Source organism: Macaca mulatta, chromosome 10 (genome assembly GCF_049350105.2).
Source record: "Macaca mulatta isolate MMU2019108-1 chromosome 10, T2T-MMU8v2.0, whole genome shotgun sequence".
NCBI lineage: Eukaryota > Metazoa > Chordata > Mammalia > Primates > Cercopithecidae > Macaca > Macaca mulatta.
The window spans coordinates 42,026,660-42,042,957 of NC_133415.1; the positions used below are offsets into that span (position 1 = coordinate 42,026,660).

At 37.7% G+C, this 16,298-nt stretch overlaps 1 long non-coding RNA gene across 1 annotated transcript; it reads left to right on the top strand.

Moving 5' to 3' along the window:
- Positions 1-2,995: 2,995 nt before the first annotated feature.
- LOC721908 (uncharacterized) lies at positions 2,996-4,380 on the top strand. Its single transcript, XR_013399692.1, has 2 exons — positions 2,996-3,106; positions 4,274-4,380. It is a non-coding gene; the product is annotated as an uncharacterized LOC721908 (long non-coding RNA).
- Positions 4,381-16,298: the final 11,918 nt, after the last annotated feature.

Below are 16,298 nucleotides of genomic sequence, written 5' to 3' on the forward strand. Positions count from 1 at the left end.
ATGATAAACATATACTAAAATGTATCTAAAGAATAACTCCCTCCTTCTTGACACATGCTTTTTCTGTTCCTGACATTCCTTCCCGGTAGTGAGCATCCTGAACCTTGCTTTGTTTGTCTCTGTTGGGAATCACAGGTTGCATCCAGCCTGACCCAGATTTGCTCTGTGAGGCATTGTGGGGGCCGGAGTGGAAGGCTCTAAGAGATGGAGGAAATGCCTTTCCTAAAATGCCCTTCATTCTTATAATTAGAGCATAAAAATTTATGTTACATTTTTCTCTACTACCAGTGTAATTTAAAAACCTCTATCAAATGTCTGTACGTGCTTCATGTTAGATTTCCAGTCATATGTTTGATTTCTTTTTACAATAGTCTTGATTTCAAATAATTTCAAATCTAAAGCTCAAACAATTTCAATCTAAAATGTAGGTATTATTGTTAGAGAAGTGAAATGTTAGTTATGTTTTTTCATTGCATGTACCCGGCACATGTGTTGTAGTCTCGAATCTGCATCAGGCTCCTGTGAGGTGCATGTGAGCTCAGCCTTAGAGACAGGAAGACAGCCTCTGACCCTCCTTACATCCTCGTGGTTTTTGTCAGTCAGTTCATGGAAATCACATAGTGATTTCAAGGTGTGGTAAACACAGGATGTGTACCCAGGCCCAGTTGACTCCTAAGCCACTCAATATTTCATAGTGCATTGCTTCTCAGGAAACAGGTCATTGGGGAAATGCAGATGGGTTTGTGACTTATCTTTAATTTTATTTATTTATATTTTATTGTATCATGTTTATTTTTCATCTGGATATCATCACAAAAGTGTTATCGAAGGCAACAATTGCAAATATATGTGCAGTGCTTTGCACTTATACAAAGATACAAAGATACTTATACAAAGATTGTGGTTTTTTTTTCTTTTTTTTTTTTCAGTTTTCAGATGAAATACAAAGTTTTCTGGGTCTCTTTGGTTAGTCAAGTACCTGGAATCTCTGAACAGTGATTATTTAGGACTCTTTTCCTTTACCATTTAATTGTAGGCTCTCCTAATCTCTGTCAGCCATTCACATTTATGACCTTGCCTTAGCTACCAGAACACAGATCCCTCTTACTAAAGGCAACATTGTGTTACAGGCCCTAGCAGGGAATGTTTTCAGGTCTTCTAGGACCCTCTAATCAAAACTGTCACAACTGTCAAAAGTGACTGTCAAAACTGTCACAAAGATGTCATTGACACAAACACATTATTTGTCATCACTTTCTAAGCAGTCCTGGAATTGGACGCTGGCCACAGAGATCCTTAGGAGACATGAGTCCTTACCTCTGCCAATTGCCTGTTCTGTGGGCGATCCTAATTGTTCAATTCAGATCAGTTAACTTATGACATGTAATAGTAAATATCTACCCAAACTTAGGAGGATATAAGAAGTTAGTAAAACAGGTGGGTTCCAATTAATTAAAGCAAGTTGTATAATGTTAAAAGTTTTAATACATTTGGTGATAGTCTGTGTGAAGTAAAATAGCTATCTTAAGCTTTCAATCTGATCAAATGAACAGTTGTCTACTAGGGATAATTTGATCCTAGTGTATTCACTTGGAGGACAAAATTAAATTAGTTAATGATTGTTTTATTGCCTAGCAGGATCTGATGTGTAAAATGTTTTTGAAATAATTTTGTCTGTAGTGTTTCTGACCCAAGGGCTGTGGAGGAAGCATGTGGTAGCAGTTACTCATATAGATTATATATGTGAAGTAAAAACACATAGCCAAAACCTGTCTTTTTCTGAATATAGTTGATCAGTTAATTTTTCCTTCTGCATAAGAAATCATCTTGAATGTTCTTATGTGATACGTAAAGGGGGGAAGATGGGAGATAAACATATAACCCATTGGATTCTCTTTTCCAAATATAGATTAGATTTTGTGCTGAAAGAGAAACCAAGAAAAAAGACGACATTCCAGAAGAAGACAAAGGAAATGTAAAACAATGTGAAATCAATTATGTGTATGTATTCTTTTCCTTTTAGACCTACAGATTTGACAGTGAAGTGCTTCTCAAAGTACTTTCAAAATACATTACCTAATTAGTTGGGGATGGTGGTGCATGCCTGTAGGCCAAGCTACTCAGGAGGCTGAGACAGGAGGATTGTTTGAGCCCAGGAGTCCAAGGCTGCAGTGAGCTCTGATAACCACTGCATTCCAGCCTGGGTGATGGAGCAAGACCCTCTCTGACAAAATTAAATTAAAACTGATGGGCAAGAAGAGGCAACACAATGTAGCCTCTGGGACAGAGCACTGAGCTCAATGCTTTTCTCAAGGCTTCAGTTTTCTGAATCATCCTGCAGCTCTCAAAGCTAACATCATCCGTGTTAATCGTCTCCCTGTTCATTCATAGAATGGGTGTCATGCCAGTCAAAGGCTGTGCTATGGCCAGGACACGGAGGACTCCCGCCGGCATGCCCTAATAGAAGTGTGGCCTTGTGGTTCTTCCCAATGAGCGGCCCTCCTTTTGAGGGGTCACGGAGGTCATCTTTGTTGTTGAAAATCTCCAGCTTATTAAAAAAAAAAATACAATTCGACTTTTTTTTTTTTTGTCTCCCCTTAGACAGAGTCTCTCTCTGTCACCCAGACTGGCGTGCAGTGGCTTGATCTTGGCTCATCGTAGCCTTCGCCTCCCAGGTTCATGTGATTCTCCTGCCTCAGCCTCCTGAGTAGCTGGGACTACAGGCACGCGCCACTATGCTCAGCTAATTTTTGTATTTTTAGTAGAGATGGGGTTTCACCATGTTGGCTAGGCTGTTCTCGAACTCCTGACCTCAAGTGATCTGCTTGCCTTGGCCTCCCAAAGTGCTGGGATTGCAGGCATGAGCCACTGTGCCTGGCCTACAGTTAGACTTTTTTAATAAGTGAAAAAGAAATTAGCAGTATTCATAAATTTAATAGTAAATATGTATAATCAGAGTTTGAGGTATTTTTCAATGAAGACATTTTCTTTGCAGAAATAAATTTCAGAGCTTCCATGACCACAAACTTAAAATAAGTAAAGAAGACAGTAAAATTCTTAAAAAGGCTCGGAAAGATGGATTTTTGCATGAGACGCTTCTGGACAGGTAGCTATTTATTTACTTATTTCCACTATTTTCAGTAGCCAATAGAAATGGTGTGTAGAAAACCTGTGTTCCCTTAAATTACTATAGTTTTCACATTTTTGTCTTTATTTCTAATTTATGAATGTGGCAATATTACTTTGAGAGGACGTCAAAAGTTTGGGGAAAGGCTGTCAAGAAAGAATATCTAAAAATTATAACTGATTCTAAGTATATACTTTAAGAAATTAAGGTTTGACTGTACCTACTTCATAAATTTATTATTATCTTTTTATAACCATTAGAACCAGAGTTAGAAAGAAGCTGTTTGGCTAATATAAAAATTATGTGGATTCTGTTAAAGTAGTTCAGGTTCCTTAAAATAAGAATAGATCAGCTAAAAATCTAAAAGCTAAACAAGTGAAATTGAAGCAGTTTTATTGTAAGATTTGGAAGAGTGCAGGATGTTTATCATAGCACATTATTAATATTTATTACTCTTCCTATGTGGATAAGTAATGTCCTAGATTTACAACATAGGAAAACAGGCAGAGACGTTTAGCTGTGAGTGTCCAAGTATAAATCAATTAAGTGCCAGATTTTGATAATCGCCAGCCGCTCATTGAAGTCCTATGTTGCAAAGTTACTCTTACCCTTTTTTTACATTTCTTGATAAAGCAATGTTTAATTACATATTTCCTGTTAACTAGCTGGTAGGCTTCATACCTAAAGTCAGTACATAATGTTAATAATTTTTTCCAGCTGAGCAAATGAATACGTATCTAGATGGAAGAAATCAAGAAGAGGATATAAAATACAATCAGGATGTGGCCTCTAAAACGGAATAAGCTCTGTGTCCTGTAACTTTTATCACTTCTAATAATACAGCATTCTCACCATGCTGAATGGAAATTTAGAGCACCCTTAAATTCCAGAATAATTAAAATTGCTATTGTGGATTGAAAAAGCCCTTAGGCAATGTTTATTGACTATTAGGAAATAACTTTTATAAGATTAGAATCCATTTTTTATAGAAATCAAATTTGAAAGTATACATATTTTAATATAAGTGTTACGGTAATATAATAACCAAAATTGACCACACAGTTTTAAAGCTTTTTATAATTAGTAGCAGTTGAATATATATGGCATGTTTTACATAGATTAATTTTATTATTTTTCTTTGTTTAGGAGAGCCAAATTGAAAGCTCGCAGATACTGCAAATGACTGGGATTTTTGTTTCAGCTTTATCCTTTCGTGTTTTTTTTCTGAATAAAATACTCAGAGGTAATGCTTTTACAGAATTCTTGAGTTGTTGTGAAATTATTGTTTAGTAACTAGTTTAACCAGGATTAAACAAGCTTAATCAAGATTCTTCATGGATGTACTTTTTAGCTAACTACAATTTTTCACATGGAAATGAAATTTATAGTACACATTTAATGTACCACAGAATGTTTTTCTGGATTTCCTGTCCTGAAGCATGCAGTGTACTAGAAACCAATTCTTCCTGCGCTGCTTGTGGAATCTGTCTTACTGGATCATAGTCTTTACTTTATACAATAGATGCTTGATCAGTGCCTTTAATAGGAAGTTAGAAATTCCAAATTCAATCAACAAGGCTTTGGTTCTACCTCTGAAGTACTACCCAGATCAGAGACAGCCCAAATATCAGAACTAGGGGGCTGGGTGGAGAGGACAAATCATCTGTTAGGGAGTGGGACCGAAAGTGGAAACATTACAAAAGAGCAAGTAGGCTCAGAACAGAGGGTAGATCAGTACTGGGGAAACTCCCTACTGAGGACGAGTTAGCCACAGTGGATATGTATGGGAAGCTTTTGTCCTTGTGGGCTGGAATGGAAGCTGAAGTTCAGTTGCTAAGTGTTGCTTAGGTCTGCTTTGTTGAAGCCTGTCTCTTACAGAGTTCCTAAACACAATATTTCCGTGGCATCTAATCCCAGTGAGTGCTCCAAATCCAGGCTGTGTATCAGATGTCACGGGAAATTGTACCTCAGGACTGAGGTTGGTTCAAGCATCTAGATGTCGTCAAAAGTCCACGTTGTGTGCTGGCCTAACCTGAAAGACCCTATCGAGTTCTAGACTTTCAATTCCATCTGACACCAGATCTAGAGTTACATGGCATCTGTACAAGCTCGGTAGCTGAGGCACAGGCACAGGATCAGGCCTAGAAAGGAGCTTTTGGAACGTTTGTTGTAGGTCTAGCTTCAGCTCGGCCCTCCAGTTCCGATAGCTGCACCTTGTCTCATCTTGGGCTCTGATCCTTGGATTGGGAGCAAAGTAACTCTGATCCCGCAAAGCAGTGGTTCCTGTTCCCAACTGGTGACTATTTTGCCTCCCAGGGGACATTTTTTGGTTTTCACATCTGGGATACGGTGTTAGAGGGTAGAGGCTAGGGATGCTGCAAAGCGTGTGGCAAAATCCCGTTCCGCTCAGAACGCTAATAGTGCCAAGGTTGTGCAACCTTCCCACCCAAGGGCCTGGTCTATTCCTTGCTTTTGACAGCTCCCTAACTCTTAAACACAGCAGTTCAAATTTATCTGCATAAGCGTCTCCGAGGGACCTGCAAGTTTCCAATGTGGACTGCCCAGACCCATCCGTGGAGACGCAGGCCTAGCAGGTCGCCAGTGTCGACTGCTGAGACCATCCGTGGAAACGCAGGCTTAGCAGGTCTAGGACTGGGCTCCACGTTTGCATGTGAACAAGTACTCCGGGTCATTCGGAAGCAAGTGATACAAAGCACACATTGAAGATCACCGCCTTCACGAGACTGAATCTTGCCTCCCACTTGGTATCTGAGACCATCTGCCTGCTGACTGGTTTTCCTGGCACAAACGTTCTGCATGTAGGCATGGTGTGTTCTTGGACTCCATGTCACTTCGTTCACCTTCATGTTCCCTCGGTTCCTGACCCCAGTCCAGCGAGCAGAACTAATTACAGATCTTGATAACAGAAGATACAGATTTAAAATAATACATGGCCTATTCCTGCGGACTTTATCCACTAATGAAGGAGGACAAGTGGACAAATGGAGAAGGTGGGTGGAGGCTCCATCCCTGTTTCTCCCATTCTGCTTTAAACAAACCCCAGCTAGACCACTGGGAGAGCAACAAGAGGTTAAGAATGACTGCATCTAAATATTGTCATCTGGTCCACTCTTCTGCCATCTTGAACACAAGGATATCATGAGTTTTGTTTAAACCACTACTGAAACCAAGATGAACTCTGGCTTAGCCCCTGACAGATCAGTCTAGTAATCTTATCAAAACCAAGATTACCTAAAAGCACTAACCAAAGTAAAAGCTCACACACCCCAACCTGCGACTGCTCACATTTTTCAGATTGAAGAATTTCAATTGTATTTTAGGTTCATTGACTCTTTACCACCTCCAAGCTGCTCCTGAAGACAACTGATTATAATTTTTAACTTGGAAAACTTTCTTACTTCTAGAATTTCCACTTGAACCTTTGTTATTATTGTAGTTTCTTCTTGTCTGCTGTGATTTCCTATCCATTTATTATAAGGGTTTTTGGAGTTTTTATTTTAGTAAGAATTATAATAAATACTTTAAAAATTCACACTAATTCCAACATCAATGGAGATTGACCTCAAGATGACCCAGACCTGCGTTTTTCTTTGAATATGTTTATTTATATGTTTGATATAATGGGATTGAATCCTGAAGATTGTAAAAACTGGATTTTGTTTTGTTCCTCTGCAAATTTTGATAATTTTTTGTTATATTTGTTTGATATTTTTTGTATTGTATAGTTTATATTTTCCTCCAAGGGTTTTAACATTTCTACTTCTCAAAATATTTATATTTATGTTAAAAATTATACAAAGTAACTTGGTGCAGTGGCTCATATCTGTAATCCCAGCACTTTTAGAGGCCCAGGCAGGAGGATCACTCGAGCCCAGGAGTTGGAAACCAGCCTAGACAACAGGGCAAGACTCTGTCTCCACAAAGAATTATTAGGGTGGTGCAATTACTTTTGCACCAACCTGATGAAACATAAGCTGGGTATGGTGGTGGCATGTGCCTGTGGTCTCAGATATTTGGGAGGTGAAGGCAGAGGTGGGAGGATTGATTGAGCCCAGCAGTTCCAGACCAGCCTGAGACCCTGTCTCTACAAAAAAAAAAAAAAAAAAAAAAAAAAAATTAGCTGGGCCCACGTACCTGTGGTACTAGCTACTTGGGAGGCAAAGACAGAGGGGCCAGAATCACTTGAGCCCAGAAGCTCAAGGCTGAAGTGCACTGTGATTGTGCCACTGCACTCCAGCCTGGGTTATGGAGCATGACCCTGACTCCAAATAATAATAATAATTACAGGTAAAGACCTAGAACACCAGATTAAGGTTAAGTATTCTAAAATTTAGCTGAGTTACTCTGTTCTATATAAAACAGGGTTGCCACACAAAATATAGCATGCCCAGTTAATTTTAAATTTCAGATAAACAAATAATTTTTTCAGTGTAAGTATATCCCATGCAATATTTGGGACATGCTTAAACTAAAATATTCATTGTTTATCTGAAATTGAAATTTAACTGGGTATTACATAATTATAGCAGCTTGACCATAAAAGATATGGAGGCTGAGCAAAATTCTACTTTAAACTTCAAGCTTTATAATAAATGCATTATTAATCAACAACTATTGTTTACTGAGACCTGTGTAGATCCCCACTTTTATCTTTTTAAATGTGGAACTAGGAAAGGTACATAAAGAATATTTATAGAAATGAATGACTATTCTATAGAGCTGAAAGGAAAAATCTGGCTTTTATTTTTCTCCCCAACCTTAAGCTTTATTCTACATTTGTATAAACAATAAAATTACAGCTCAACTTTGGAAGCACAGATCATAATATAAAAATAAAGCAAAGATCCCAGAAACATTTAACAAACAATAAATCTTTGACATCATCTTTTTTTTTTTTTTTTTTTTTTTTTTGAGACGGAGTCTCGCTCTGTCGCCCAGGCTGAAGTGCAGTGGCCGGATCTCAGCTCACTGCAAGCTCCGCCTCCCGGGTTTACGCCATTCTCCTGCCTCAGCCTCCCCAGTAGCTGGGACTACAGGCGCCCGCCACCTCGCCCGGCTAGTTTTTTGTATTTTTTAGTAGAGACAGGGTTTCACCGGGTTAGCCAGGATGATCTCGATCTCCTGACCTTGTGATCCGCCCGTCTCGGCCTCCCAAAGTGCTGGGATTACAGGCTTGAGCCACCGCGCCCGGCCGGCATCATCTTACTATAGCAACTAAACATATAATAATTTACAATGATCCATTAATTATAATAATTCTTTTACAAAGCATAACTATTCATATTATTGGCCATCATAAGAACAAATATTTTAACTGAAACATCATGAATACTTTACAGAAAGGGGCTAGTGGCAGACACAGTCATTCTTGGATTTCTTTCAACACCAGGCTTTCTTCCCTTTTGACCTGAGCTGGGAGTTGAATTTCTTCTTGTTGCCCTCTGACCCTCTAGTATCTGAAGCCTCTTTTATACTAGAGGTCCCTGCAGAGACTTCCTGGAAATTTGGATTTGTAAATTGTGCTGTTGCATCTTCTAAGCACTGCAGTGAACCTGATATAGAGCTGTTGCTCTTGCTTGTACACAGTATAACATTTTGATTCAAAAAAGGAAGTAAAAGGAAGAGAGTTGATTACATATGGCTACAGAGAAAAAGAGATGACACATTAATAATAATACAAAAGAATAATGGTACTGGTAATATATAAACATCTGAAAGTTTTAGTTCTAAGAATGTCAGTCCACATAAGAAAATTATGTAAAAGTAATTAATGTCTAATATAATTACTTTAACCAAAGAAAAAGTATAATTTAAATATGGCTGTTTAAGGATCAAATTGCAGCAATTGGTAAAAGTAGATTTTAGTCATATTTATTAAGTGACACAGAGTGATACTGAAGGCACTTATTTCTCAAGCAACATCATTTCTTCCCAACAAGAACATACTACATCCTAGACATGAAATGAAAATAACAGTTAATTTTCAACACAGAAGGGTGACAATCAGAGAACTGAGGTGCTCCAGATCCATTAGAGGACCAGTAATGGCAGGGTGCAGTGGCTCACGCCTGTAATCCCAGCACTTTGGGAAGCCGAGGCGGGTGGATCACTTGAGGTCAGGAGTTCGAGACAAGCCTGGCCAACATGGTGAAACCCTGTGTCTACTAAAAATTCAAAAAATTGCTGAGTGTGGTGGCACACGCCTGTAATCCCAGCTACTCGGGAAGCTGAGGCAGGAAAATCGCTTGAACATGGGAGGTGGAGGTTGCAGTGAGCTGAGATCGAGCCACTGTACTCCAGCCTGGGTGACAGCGAGACTCTGCCTTAAAAATAAATAAAAATACAAGAAACATCTCATAAAAACAAAATAATCACTATTCTAACAAACCACAATCCACAAACAAGAATGGAAGTTTCAAAAGTAAGTTTAAAAGAAAAAAAAAAAAACTCATCGTACAAACCACTCACTTTTAAGCTGATAAAACTCCATGGCTTCATTAAGAAACAAGAATCTTTCAATGCTGAGCAGGTCAGGTTGGAAACTACCCCACCTCGTTTTCAATACTTTTTCCCAAACACTTGAGTTGATCCTGAGGTTCTCTATTTTTCTCACATTTGATCCTTGCATGACTTACTGAAGTTGAAAAGTTATTTAAGAAAACAGAGGGGTTCTTCACTCATGTAGTTTGTTCATGTATCAAATAAAGGATGGAGAGAAAACTGGATGAAATGCTACAAAAGGAAACATACTATTCACTTCCACATGACAATATAAATTCAGGAAGATTAATTTTCCCATTTATTTAACAGAACATCCTTGCTCACACTCTAAAGTATAAATCTGTTCATAAAACCAATGAAAGTATGATATTTGGAAGAAATAGTATTACAAAAAAAAAAAGAAATAGTATTACAAAGAAAGCAATGAATGAAACAATCAAATTGCAGTGACAAAAATCATATAAATAAACCGTTACTGAACATTTTTTAAAAATCTACACTTAAGTTTTCAAATCTATTAGACTTAATACAAAAAAAAATGAATTTTAGCTTCGGATGTTAACAAATTTTAAAAATTATACATGATGACCAACCCCCAAAGGCAATGTAGTGTTCATTCAAAGAAGAATCTCTACTTTGACTCTGTGTTTGAATGTGAATTTAAAAGTACTTGTTTCAGAATGTGCTGTTGAAACATTATGACCTTGGGGAATTCCATTATGCATATACAACGATCAACTCAAAATCAAGGAGAAGAAAGCAATGAAAGGAGAGGGAGAGGGGAGGTGGCTGAAAGGCATGCAGTGAGTAATCCCAAGACTACGCTCACAGAACCTTGTTTTCTCACTTTCACATCCTAAATGCCTCTCATAGTATGAACATCACACTGCTCTGAGTGTTCTCATGCTTAACAATTTATTTTTGATGCACATTAGATGATAAAATGCAAACTACTTTATTTGGTACTCAACTGTTCTTTTCTACTAGAGATAAACCTGGATATTTGTCAGTATTGAGTCTCTAAAGTACTGCATAAATACTTTGGTTTACATTGTGACTTACAGGCAATTTAATGGATCTTTTAAAAGGATAATTTAGAAATATGTGATTTTTGCTTCATGGTCAACTACAATTATTAGTCCTCAAGTAAGCGGCAACACAAATATACCTACTCAGTAGCATTAAGTGGGAACAAAAAAAATCCTACTTTAAACAAAAATTTAAAGCTAAATTCAGAATTAAATAATGACTCTATAATATGTAACCAAAAAAACAGTTATGACTTTTTAAACACAGTATAGAGTCTCACAAGGCTTAGATGAGTCTCAAGGCTCTGTCATCTACATTGGTAAGAGTGAGGCAGAAAAAAAGAGGAACAGCCAAGAGCCGTGCCTTCAACCATGAGTAAACATAATGTGTTGGTTAAAATTTTTAAATAAAATTCTGTACAATTCAAATGTCTCAAGAAAGCCACAGAGTTGCACTAGGCCAACCCTGCAAACACAGTAGAAACACCCAACATAAATCACAGAAAGAAAGTACACATTAAAAAATAAAAATAAAATAAAAATAAAAAAGATCAGTGAGCTGTAGAACAACTTTTAGTAGCCTAACTCACATGTTATTGGAATACCCAAAGGAGAATAAAAAAGCCAAACCAAACCAAACAAAAAAAGATGCTAAAAAAGCTCCACAAAATTGAAGAAATAATAGTAGGAAAAAAATATAAAATTGATTAAAACAATAAACCCATAGTTTTAAGAATCTCAAATAACCTCAAGCACAAGAAATGTGAAGAAAACTATATGAATGTAGTTCATTATCAAACCACTTATCACTAAAAAACCAAAGATAAGGAGAAACTCTTAAAATAAGACACAACAGGATTTTTTAAAGGATGTCTTATGTGCTAAAAATAAAATAAGGATGACAGAAAAATTTTCCCTAGGAATGACTTAATCTAGAAAACAGAAGAGTACTGAAAAATAGAACAAAAATCTGTCAACTGAAAATTCTATGGAATTCTATGGGAAGCTAAAATACCTTTCTAAAACAAATACAAAATGAAGTCTTTTTCATATAAAAAAGCTGAAAGAACTAATCAGCAGCAGATCAACACTACAATAAATTTTAAAAAGCTGTCTCTTAGGCAAAAATAAACAAATAAAATGTGGATCTGCAAAAAAAAAAAAAAAAAAAAAAAAGAAAAGAAAAAGAAAGAAAAAGAGCACTAGTATATTAGTTTGTTTTTGCACTGCTATAAAGAAATACCTGAGGCTGGGTAATTTATGAAGAAAAGAGGTTTAATTGGCTCACAATTCCACAGCCTGTAGAACAAGCATGATGTTGACATCTGCTCAGCTTCTGGGGAGGCCTCAGGAGACTTACAACCATGGTGGAAGGCACAGCAAGAGCAGGAGGAAGGGAGAGAGCGGTTAGGTCCTACACACTTTCAACAACCAGATCTCGTGAGAAGTCTATCGTGAGAGCAGCGCTAGGCGGATGATGCTAAACCATTAGAAACTAGTCCCATGGACCAGCCACCTCGCAGCAGGCCCCGGCTCTGACACTGGGGATTACATTTCTATAGAAGTTTCCAATAATTTTGGAACACATACTAATAACATTTATAAAAATACAGTCCAAAGTAGACCAAACACCATTCACTCTTCTATTTGACAGTTTTTCCTCTATTCTAATGTCATAATCTCCAGCGTTATTAATCAGAATCCTGCATTTAAGAGCATCTGTTAAATTTTATAGCTGATTATAAAACCATCATTTAAAGAGGACCAAAATAAGACAACAATTGTCTGTGGATGACAGAAACATTAAGGGCAGCCACAGTTAAAGACACAAACAACAGCCTTTAACGTAGAATTTGCTGTACAGCCTATTATGAGGGAAACATTTCTAATTATTACCTCTTTTATTCTAAACCATGGAAAAAGGACCTATCAGATAAAGTTCTTCTAGAAGACTGAAGGGCCCTTGGCAATGTTCTCTTTAATCCATGATGTGGGATAAAGGGAGTTTTGACTGATTATTAGGCAATGTATATACTACTAAAGCTTCAAAACCCTAAAAGGAAAAAAAAGTGGAGGGGGAGGGAAGTCCCGGAAGAACAAGATGGAGCAGTAGCAGAGGATGGTTTCAATCCACTGACCCCTGAACTGTGGGCTGGTTGTGCTGCATCACTCTGCCACTTATGGTTTTGCTGCAACAAAGATCTAATTCCCAGGGTTATAGGAAAAGACACCTGTGGTACCCCTAAGGCACAGAGAAGGGAGAAATCCCAACCTGACTTAAGTCCAGGGTTCTTAAACCACACAATCTGCTTGAAAGGAGGACCTTAACTCTGAAGATACTGATTTGGCTCTCTTTCAAAGAAAAAAAAAACTATAAATATGAATGGGAAAGAGAACAACTTTCCCTATATCCAGTGATAAAAAAATGATGGAGAGGGAAGGAAGGGAGGAAGGAAGGAAGGAAGGAAAGAAGGAAGGAAGAAAGGAAGGAAGGAAGGAAGGAAGGAAAGAGGAAGGGAGGGAAGGAAGCAACTTGGATATGCACAAAAACAAACTTTTAAATTAAAACAGAAGTCTGTCATCTGACCTAATTGGAAATTTGCTATTTGCTAAAACAATTAATACAGTCCAAAAATAACAGGGTGCTGACTGGTATTTGTAACTCTCCAGTATATATTCTGAATCAATTTTAACATCTGCTGAAATCTACCAACTTTCATACCTTCACAAACTTAATCAATACTGGAGCTCAAACTTTGTTACACCCGGGATCCACTAAATTTAAACATTGCACCCCCAATCCTAGCAGAGTAACTGCGTATAGTATAGAAGACACATAGTTATGCCTCACATTTGTTACCTTGCCTAAATTTCCTGTAGTCATAGAAACCTCTGTCCATAGGGGACCTGGATGCTCTGACCTAATGAGTAACAAAATGAAATCAAATCATTTACACTTACACATTGACTTCACCAAATGTAACCTTACAGAACTCCCTCTACTGTTTTTTTATTTTGACTTATGTTTAATTTTTCATTTTTTTAGAGATGGGATCTTGCTCCAGTACCCAGGCTGAATGAAGTGTGGTGGCACAATCATAGCTCACTGCTGCCTCGAACTCCTGGGCTCAAGCAATTCTCCCATTTAAGCCTTTCAAATAGCTGGGATTACAGGCATGCACCAATACAGCCAACTGAAAAAATTTATAGAAGTGACATCTTGCTATGTTGCCTATGCTGGTCTCTAACTTCTGGCTTCAAGCAATCTTGCCTTGGCCTCCCAAAGTGCTGGTATTACAGGCATGAGCCATGGTGCCTAGACTCCCCACCTTGATAAATTAGCAAATATGGTCCAACATAAATTACAACATGACTTCAAATAAATAAAACTTATTATATAAGACATAATTAATTAGTGAATGGGTGATTATGCTCACTGCTTCAACATTAACAGTACAATTTGGCCTGTTCTTAAACCTGTAAATTACAAATGGTGTTTCACAGTGGATTGCTGTAATGTTAGTGCAGTGCTCCTATCCATTGAGGCCCCTATACCCAAGGCCTAATATCATTGTGGTTAATTTTTTTTTATTTCAATAGGTTTTTGGGAGATAAAATTTTTAATTATTATTTTGGTACGTTTTTGGGGAACAGGTGGTGTTTGGTTACATGAATAAGTTCTTTAATGGTGATTTCTGAGATTTTTGGTGCACCTGTCACCCAAGCAGTGTACACTGTACCCAATGTGTAGTGCTTTATCCCTCACCACACCCACCACCCAAATCCCAGCCTTTCCTCTGAGTCCCCGAAGACCATTGTATCATTCTTATGCCTTTGCATCCTCATAGCTTAGCTCCCGCTTATGAGTGAGAATATACAGTGTTTGGTGTTCCATTCCTAAGTTACTTCACTTAGAATAATGGTGTCCAGTTTCATCCAGGTTGCTGTTAATGCATTATTTCATTCCATCTTATGGCTCAGTAGTATTCCATGATAAATATACATATCACATTTTCTTTATCCATTTATTGATTGATGGGCATTTAGGCTGGTTTCAAATTCTTGCAATTGCATATTGTGCTGCTGTAAACATGTGTGTGCAAGTATCTTTTTCATATACTGACTTCTTTTCCTCTGGGTAGATATCCAGGAGTGGGATTGCTGGATCAAATGATAGATCTGCGTTTAGTTCTTCCAAAATCTCCTCAGTGTTTTCCATAGCTGTTGTACTAGCTTACATTCCCTCCAAAAAGTGTAAAAGTGTTCCCTTTTTACCACATCCATGCCAACTTCTATTATTTTTTGATTTTTTGATTATGACCATTCTTGCAGGCGTGAGGTGGTATCGTATTGTATTGTGGTTTTGATTTGCATTTCCCTGATAATTAGTTATGCTGAGCATTTTTTTCATATGTTTGTTGGCCAGTTCTATGTCTTCTTTTGAGAATAGTCTATTAATGTCCTTAGCCCACTTTTGATGGGTTTTTTTTTCTTGCTGGTTTGTTTGAGATCCTTGCAGATTCTGGATATTAGTCCTTTAATCAGAAGTATAGATTGCAAAGATTTTCTCCCACTCTGTAGGTTATCTCTTTACTCTGCTGATTATTTCTTTTACTGTGCAGAAGCTTTTTAGTTTAATTAAGTTCCACCTATTTATCTTTGTTTTAAGGAATTGGCTCATGTGGTTATGGAGGCTAAGAAGTCCCAGGACCTGCAGTCAGCATGCTGGAGATCCAGGACTGCCAATAATGGAGTTCCAGTCCAAGTCTAAACTCCTGAGAACCAGGAAAGCTGATGGCATAAGTTACAGTCCAAGTCTGACTTCAAAGGCGAGAGAAGATCTACATCTCAGCTCTGAAATCATCAGACAGAGAGTGAATTCTCTCCTCCTCTACCTTTGTGTTTTATTTGGGTTTTTAATGGATTGGATGAGGCCCACTCACATTGGGGAGGGCAACTACTCTACTAAGTCTACATATTCAAATGTTCATCTCATCAAGGAGCACCCTCACAGACACATCCAGAATGTTTAACCAAATATCAGGCAACCCAACTTGGCAAATAAAATTAACCATCATAAGGTGAAAGATGTATACTATCTGAAGAGAGACCAGGGATGCAGGGATGGTTAAACATCGGCAAGTCAATAAATGTGATACACCATATAAACAGAATTAAAAACAAAAATCACATGATCATCTCAATAGATGCACAAAAAGGATTTGACAAAACCCAGCATGACTTCATGCTTAAAACCCTCAGCAAAATCGACATAGAAAGCACTTGACAAAATCCAGAATCCCTTTATGATTAAAACCCTCAGCAAAATCAACATAGAAGAGACATATCTTAAGGTAATAAAAACCATATATGACAAACCCACAGCCAACATTATACTGAATGGGGAAAAGTTGAAAGCATTGCCCTGAGAACTGGAACATGACAATGATGACCACTTTCACCACTTCCATTCAACACAGTACTAGAAGTCCTCACCAGAGCAATCAGATAAGAGAAATAAAGGACATCCATATCGGTAAAGAGGAAGTTGAACTGTCACTGTTTGCTGATGACATGATTGTGTACCTAGAAAACCCTAAAGACTCATCCCAAAAGCTACC